This window comes from Rhinolophus ferrumequinum, chromosome 17, assembly GCF_004115265.2.
Source record: "Rhinolophus ferrumequinum isolate MPI-CBG mRhiFer1 chromosome 17, mRhiFer1_v1.p, whole genome shotgun sequence".
In the NCBI taxonomy this organism is placed as follows: domain Eukaryota; kingdom Metazoa; phylum Chordata; class Mammalia; order Chiroptera; family Rhinolophidae; genus Rhinolophus; species Rhinolophus ferrumequinum.
Window position 1 is genome coordinate 36,326,289 of NC_046300.1, and position 7,216 is coordinate 36,333,504.

The 7,216-nt window shown below is 33.6% G+C and overlaps 1 pseudogene; it reads left to right on the forward strand.

The window, feature by feature from the left end:
* Positions 1-5,936: 5,936 nt before the first annotated feature.
* LOC117036775 (AP-3 complex subunit sigma-1-like) lies at positions 5,937-6,533 on the forward strand (annotated as a pseudogene).
* The last annotated feature ends 683 nt before the right edge of the window (positions 6,534-7,216 follow it).

The window sequence follows — 7,216 nt, forward strand, 5'->3', positions numbered from 1 at the left end:
CTGGACATTTGCAGTATCCACGAGAGTGCTTAATGAAGAAAGACGCTGGTAAACTTTCGTTAATTTCTACATTTTAAAATAAAATTTTAAAAAGTTTCTGCAGCTACCATCCCTGATCCACTAGCCTGGAGGCAGGCACCTGTAGATATGGCAACCGGCATTCATGGTGCAGCTTACCGATGCGAGGGTAATCAATAAGAACACAGTCTCTCCAAAAATTGGGACTGCATGTTTTGATCTGCCTAAGAGATCACTCAGGCAGTAGCACAGAGACTGGCCACTGTTTCAACCCTATTGGGCTAAAGTGGCATCCTGGGTAACACCTATTAAAGAAATTTTTTGTTTTCTTTCTTTTGGATCCACAAACTCAAGGACCTGTCTGGTCGCTGGCTGACCAAAGACAGTAGAAACTTCAGTTCCCATGTACAATAGTAAAATGACAGGAGTTCTTATAAGTAAATGCTTTAAATGTAAAAGTCTTATCTCACCAATTAAAAGACACAAACTGGCAAACTGATCTAAAAATATGATCCTGCTATGTGCTTCTTACAAAAGACTAACTATGCTCTCAAAGACCCAAATAGCTTCAAAATGAAAGGATGAAAAAAAATATTTCATACAAATAGTAACCAAAAGAGAGCTCAGATAACAATACTAGTAACAGACAAAATAGATTAAGTCAATAATCATTACGAAAGACAAAAGACACTGTATATTGATAAAAGGAATCATTCATCAACAAGATGATTGTAAGAATGCAAGAAGCTCCAAAATACATATGCAAATGCTGAGAGCTGAAAGGAGAAAGAGACAGTGAAATAAACAACAGAAAGGGACTCCAAAACCCCATTTTCAACAATGGCTGGAACATCTAGACAGAAGATCAAGAAAATCTGAACACTATAAATCAAGTAAAAGTAACAGACATATACAGAACACTCTGCCCACCAGGAGCAGAACATACACTCTTCTCAAAAACACACTGAACATTCTCCAAAACAGACCATGTTAGGCAACAAATAATCCTCAATAAATTTAAACAGACTGAAATCTATAACATATTTTCTTTGACCACAATGAAATAAAACTAGAAATCAATAACTGAAGGAAAACTGGGAAATTAGCAATACAAACTTGCCCTTAACCAAGAAATAGGTCGAAGAACAAATCATAAGTTAGAAAATAACGTGAGACCAATAAAAATGAAAATACAACTTACCAAAACTTTGGGATACAGCAAAAGCGCTGCTCAGAAAGTAATTAAGAGCTGTAAATGCCTACATTGAAAAATAAAGACTGTCTCAAATCAATAACCTAACTTTATTCCTTTAAGAACCTTAAAAAAAAAAATAGAGCAATCTAAACCCAAAGCTAGTAAACACAAGGAATTAATAAAACCTAGATCAGAGATGAATGCAATAGAGAACAGAAAAATAGATAAAATCAATGAAACCAAGTTAGTTCCCTAAAAGATCAACAAAATTAACAAATTTTTGCTAGATTAAAAAAATGTGGACAAAGTGCAAATAACTAAGATCAGAAATGAAAATGAAGACATTACTGTCAATCTCACAGAAAATAAAAGGACTATAAGAGAACACTATGAACAACTGTATAACAACAAATTAGACAATCTAAATGAAAAGTACAAATTCCTAAAAATGTTTCCTATACTAACAGAAGGAAAAGAAAATCTCAACACACCCATGACAAGAGAATCAACAATCAAAATCCCACAAACAAGGAAAACCCCATGTCCACGTGACTTCGTTAGTGAATTCTACGAAGCATTTTCAAAATAACACCAACACTATCAAACCCTTACAAAAATTAGAAGAGGAAGTAATACTTCCTAATACATTCTATGAGAGCAACATTACTCTGATATCAAAACTAGACAAAGATACCACAAGGGGGGGAAAGCCAGTATTCTTTATGAATACACATGCAAAACGCCGCAACAAAATATTAACAAAACCAAATACAACCGTACAGGTAAAAGGATTATACACCATGACCAAGTGAGATTTATCCCAAGGCTGCAAGGACGGTTCAATATGGTATCATCAGTGTAATAAACCAAATGAATGGAATGGAGGAAAAACAGTATGATCATTTCAATCATATTGATTAAAAAAAGCATTTGAAAAAGTTCACAGCCTTTCATACTAAAAGCAACACAGAAAACTGGAAGAAGAAGGGAGCTTCCTTAACAGAATAAAAGGAATTTATGGAAAAATAAAACCTGCAGCTAACATCGTATTACAATGAAAGCTTTCCCCCTAAAGATCAGGAGCAAGACAAAGAGGACCACTACTATTCAACAAAGCACTGGAACAATTAAGCAAGAATAATTAAGTAAGAAAAAGAATTAAAAAGCATCCATATTGGAAAGGAAGAAGTATAACTAATTGTACCTGACATAATCTTATATAGACTATCTCAATCCACAAAAAAACTACTAAGCTTTTTTTGAATTGAATTGAGCCAAGTTGCTGAGTATAAGATCAACATACAAAATCAGGTGTGTTTCTATTCAGAATGAACAATTCAAAAGGAAATTAAGAAAACAATTCCATTTATAATAACATCTAGAAAATAAAATACCTAAGAATAAATTTAACCAAGAGGATTAAAGACTTGTAACTGAAAACTACAAGACACTGCTGAAAGAAATTAAGGAGATCTAATTAAATGGAAAGGCATCCCATGTTCATGGATTGGAAGGCTAACACTGCTAAAGTGACAATACTTCCCAAAACGATCTATTGGTTCAGTGCTATCCCTAGCAAAATTCCAATGGTCTTTTTTGCAGAAATGGAAAAGGCAATCCCCAAATTCATATGGAATTGCAAAGCGCCCCTAAGGGTCAAAAACAGATTGAAAAAGAAAGAGAGTAAGAGAGATTTGCACTTCCAGATTTCAAAACTTACTACAAAACTATTGTAATCAAAATAGTGTGGTACAGATAGGACAAGCATATAAACCAATGGAAAAGAATTAAGAGTCCAAAAGTAAACCCACACACCCTGTGGTCAACAGGTTTTTGACAAGATTGCAAGACAATTCAATGGGGAAGGAATAGTCTCTCCCATCAAAAAAAGAAAAAAGGGATAATTTGATATCCACATGAAATAGAATGAAGTTGGACTCTTACACCACATGTAAAACTTAAAATATACCAAAAACTGAAATGTAAGGGCTAAAACTATAAAACGGGGGAAAAAATATGGGGATAACCTATGACCTTGGAATTGGCAAGGGTTTCTTAGCTATGATGCCAAAAGCACAAGTACTTAAAGGAAAAAGTAGATAAAATATTAATTCATCAAACTTAACCTGAAACACTATCAAATGAGTTAAAAAGACAACTCACAGAATGGGAGAAAATATTTGCAAATTATGTATCTGATAAGGGTCTAGTACCTAAAACATATAAAGAATTATTTTTAAAAAAAGACAAAAAAAAACTTTAAAATAAGCAATGTACTTGAAAAGATGTTTTTCCCAAGTTGATACACAACTGACCAACAAGGACATGAAAAAATATTCAACTTCATTGGTTATTAACAAAATCCAAGTCAAACTACAATGAAGCACCACTTCACACCCAGTAGGATGTGGACATGAAAAAGCCAATCTTGAAATTCACATGGAACTGCAGGGGGGCTCAAATAGTCAAAACAATATTGAAAAAGACAGACAAAGCTGGGGGAATCATGTATCTCAATTTCAAAGCTTACTACAAAGCTACAATGATCGAGACAGTGACTTTTTTTTCTGTAATCAAAATAAAAACAGGTGTTGGCAAGAATGTGGAGCAACAGGAATCCTACACTTTGCTAATGGAAACATAAAAGGTGCAGCTACTATTGAGAAGTTTGGTAGTTCCTCAATAAACTAAACAAAGAATTAACCACATGATCCAGCAATTCCACTCCTAGACATACACCCTAGAGAAATGAAAACACATGATCACACAGAAATTTCTCTACAAACATCTATATCAGCATATTGACAATAGGAAAATGTGCATCCAATGAACAAATTGTGGTATACACATAAAATGGATTATCATTCTGCCATGAAAAGGAATTAGTACTGATACAAGCTACCACGTATGAACTTCAAAAACATTATGCTAAGTAAAAGAAGTCAAATACATATTAAATTATTCAATGTATATGAAATATCATGGATAAGCAAATCCACAGATTAAGAAAGCAGGTAAGGGGCTGCCAAAAGCATGTTTTTTGAGGGGGTCTGGGGAAACAGGTAGTGATTACTTAATGGATATGTGGTGATCTTCTGAACTAGAGAGAGGTGGTAGTTACAAAACAGTACAACTACACTAAATGTCACTGAATTGCACATTTTAAAATAGTTAACTGTATGTTATGTGAATATCACCTCTTTTTTTAAGTAAAGGCTAATGTTGGGAAACCTGAACTATCATACGCTAACATGAGAGAAACAGTTTCACTGCTTACTATAATGGCATTTATACTATTGTTAGGTGCTTAATTCACCCCTGCAATCCTCTCCAAAACAATGTGTAGTAAAGAATCATGGAATATTTCAAATGAATGGTAAATCCTTACAATTATTTTAAGCAAATGTATATTTACTATACATACAACAAAACATGATGGAGAATTTATGACCTAGGAAAGTCAATTACAGTATGATTTACATACATAAACTATGGTTATCCCGTCAGTTTAAACTTTTCTATAATTAAAGAAGGATTTGAAAACTACAGATAAATACCACAGAATTTACTCATAAAATATAACGCAATTATTTTGGCCTATAGACCCCTAGAAATACAGGTTTTTTTTGTTCTTTGTACTTTCTTTTTGTATATACTCTTTTCACCCTCACAAATTTCATTGCAACTTTTTATAAAAATGCTTATTTCCAAAGATCAGTTTTCTTACAGTATTGAAATCTGAATTCATAATGGTTTTCCAAGAACTAAGCTGTTAAAATATTTTATCATTCCCTTCTCCAAGATATTTCATTTTCCTTTTATATACTCTAATAATTTTCTCCCTTAAACTCTCTATTCCAGGGCTCCTGTCTAATTCTTTTCTCTCTCATACACACACCACTATACATAATTAAACCTATACTGTACTTTGTTTCCTTTCCACAGTCCCAGACTTTCAAAGTCTTTTTATACTTTACATCCATTTCAACAAGGTTGCAATTTGCATAATATAGTTCAATTCAATGTTTATTTAGGTCATGGCCTTTACTCCATTGCAAATATGCACCAGAAGTAACTAATGCAAAGTAAAGTCTACACGAAGAAAAACATAAAATCCAAAAATAGTAAATAAACCATTTTATTTAAGCAACCATTTTTATGAATAGCTTAAAACCACATATACAACTAAAAGCCAAACACCAAAAAATGCAATCTACTCAACCAAGCTGAGATAAGTGAAATGGTCATGTGAAATGTTTTCGTTACAACACTTTGTTCATCTGGCTTTTTTGAAAACAAAAGGAAAAACATCTGAAGCAATTATTTCGTGTTGGACTCTCTCAGTATGGAAATGTTGATTATGCTTTGGACAATTTGACTTAAAACTAGAATAAAATTTTGTTCACAAAAAATTTTGCTATAAAGCTATCATTTAAAATTAAAGGCCAGACAGAGAGCTTCCCAGACAAGAAAAAGCTTAAAAAATTCATCACCCCCAAACAGGTATTACAAAAAATGCTAAAGGGATTTCTTTAGGAATAAGTGTTACAAGAAATGTTAAAGGGACTTCTATAAGAAGAAAAACAAAGAGCAGGCCCTGCCCCATAAGATGCACATGCACACACAAGGGGACAGGTGGGAATGATCACCCCAAGAGATCTGAAGGCAAGGCTCACAGGCCCCGCCCCACCCCCTGGGCTCCAGCATCCATTCGGTGGCAGCCATGATCAAGGTGATCCTCAGGTGCAACAACCACGGGAAGCCACAGCTCTCCAAGTTCCACCAGCCTTACAGTGAAGATAACAACAAAGCATCAGGAAGACATTCCAGTTCGTACCTCAGAGATGAAAATGTTTCTAATTTCCTAGAAGGAGGATTATTAATTGGAGGAGTATTAATTGGAGAATTATTAATTGGAGGACAACAAACTGATTTATAGATATTACACAATGTTATATTTTGTCTTCTGTGTGGATTCTTCAGAAAGTGAACTTGGCATTTTAGATATAATTCAATTATTTGTGGAACATTAGACAACTCTTTTGAAAATGTCTGAAAACTGGATTAAATTTTTCATGTAGACAAACTTCATAATATTCTTGCAGAAACGGTAATTGGGGAATGGTATTGGAGACCAACATGAATGAAACTGTTATACAATTTAATGCACAAAATAAACTGGAGAAATCAGGCTGGGTTAGCAGGAGCCTCAGCCCATGCTATATCGGCTGTAAAGAATATGAATCTTCCTGAGATCCCAAGAAATATTAACATTGGTGACATCAGTATAAAAATGTCAAACCTACCCTCTTTTAAATAAAAACTTTAAAAGGCCACTCCCAGATAAAATTCAGGGAGAAAACTCATCTAAGTTTACCATGTAGCTGTTTATCGAAAATAGAGTCTCAACTTTCACTTTTGGATTTAAGTCAAGGTGCTGTATAAAAGTTGTGTAAAATCAGTATGGTGGTTAAATGTTACTTTTCTCACTCAGGGATTCTGAAGAAATTGAGTAGTTCCAGGGTGATTTTTTTTTTTCTTTCGTTTCTAAACTGCATTCCTATGCCCACCTAAGGCATGCCTCTATATAATGATTACAACAATAGTTTGAAAAGTGTTTGAGACATTTCTTTAAATTATTACAACCCATAATGTTGCTGTTTTGTATGGATCACAAGTGCAGTATTCCTTAATTCTTTCTGTTATTTGTTACAATTGTTATTTAAAGAACCAAATATGTATTGCATGAAAATATTATGATCTCTTTCTCTTAGTTTAAATAAACTCCAAGGTAACTAGACTTCTAAAGAAAAAAAAGCCAAAAATACAAATAATGAAATGGCACTAAGTACCATGTTTTCCCGAAAATAAGACCTAGCCAGACCATCAGCTCTAATGTGTCTTTTGGAGCAAAAATTAATATAAGACCGGGTATTATATTACACCTGGTCATATTAAAATAAGACCGTGTCTTATATTAATTTCTGCTCCAAAAGACGCATT